The sequence below is a fragment of the Tuber melanosporum genome, assembly GCF_000151645.1.
Source record: "Tuber melanosporum whole genome shotgun sequence assembly, scaffold_59, strain Mel28".
Lineage (NCBI taxonomy): Eukaryota > Fungi > Ascomycota > Pezizomycetes > Pezizales > Tuberaceae > Tuber > Tuber melanosporum.
In genome coordinates, this window is record NW_003299105.1 from 594,552 (window position 1) to 596,286 (window position 1,735).

Consider the following 1,735-nt stretch of genomic DNA (forward strand, 5'->3'; position numbering starts at 1 on the left):
GCTCATGGCACGAGCCACTGTGAGCATATCCCTAGTTAGAAAAAATGAAGTAGCTGAAGGGGAGAAAATGTGGGGAAAAAAATAAAGTTGAGTTGAAGAGAAAAAAGAATAGTGAGATAGAAAATACCTGTTTCTGTATAATAGGAATTCTCCTTTACCAGTGCCAAGATTAAGTAAATAATTTATATTGAGAAACCCAATTTGTATTTAATTTACATAGAAGTAAAACTTACAGAATATATTTCTGTGGTATCTGAGGGTACAGTGGCATCTGAGAGAATTTTTGAAAATATTAACAGTATATGAGACTTTTACTGAAAGAATTAATTATAAGATCAATGTTATAGCATACTAGGGGTTGAAATTAAAATAGATAAAGATAAGAAATACTCAGGTAATATGGAGATGAATTAAGTAAAATAAAATATTTAAAAAAATACAAGAATACTATCTTACAGGAGAAAGTTGAGTGGAAATACTATGTAAAATGAAGAAATCGAAGGTATGTTAAAATAGAAATTGAAAATTAGAATAAGAAAAATATTTTTAGTATTATAAAATCGAAAGCAATCTAGAGACAATAGAAAGGGAAAATTATAGAAAATAGTAGTCATGTACTACAATGAAAATAAATCTTTTAATAAAAACAAAATTTATATAAATTAATTTAGGCTCAGTTTAGCATGTTACTTTTATAGCATATATTTGTCATAATATTATGCTATTTTCAACTTTTATTATGATATATTTTTATGGGTACATGTCAAATGGAGTCCAAAATAATCCAGCTGCTGAATCTGCATTTTAAATCTCTTTCTTTCCACCATCTTCACTCTCCTCTTCTCCTTTTAATCAAACTTAATTACATACAAGATTTACTCTTCATAAATATTAATCTCAACGCCTCTCAAAAACACAATAGGAAATTTACTACAACAACTACTACACAGCAATGAATGACCTTTCTTACCACTTTGAGTACAATTTCGGATACCTTTGATAGACCCCTGACTATTTGTTATAAAAAACTATATTTCTAAAAACTCATTTAAAAAGGCTTTGTATTCCAACTGCTTAACATGAGATAACAGCCAGTATTGAAGAAGGAGAGTTGACAGAAGTGTAAGGAGCTGCTTAATTTGAAGTGCAAACTTTGAGACAGACCCTTGATGGCTTTTTACCGACAATCAATGAGACGGAAACTTTTCCTTTATTTAATAACCCGCTTGGAAATGCAATTGAACAGCAAGCAGCAAAACTGGTCATTTAGTACACTTATGCCATCTACTTCCAGCAAGGTATTCTTGCCATATACAATCCAAACTACATTTTTGGAACAGATCTGCTATTAGCTTGACAAGGGATTGCTTCAGTAAAGAAATTAGTGAAGCAATTTAAAGACAGAAGAAATGATCGAAAGAATCATGAGGTTTGAATTAGTGGAAGGGGAACACAGGTGTTAGCTGTCAGGAAATAATATGCTGGTAGATTGATGGAGAGATTACAATGAAATAGAGACAAGAGTTAGGAAATTAGGAGATATAAAAAAGCTGGATTAAGTTTCACTTTACCCAACCTTTGTAATATAAAAGCTAATTGAATCAATTATATCAAGCTTTGGACATCTCAAATAATCAAACAGCTAGTTTAAGTAAATATCAAGATTACTGTTGTTCAACCATGGACAAGCAAAATACAAGCCTTAGAGTTTGAAAGGAGTATTTACTAATATTAT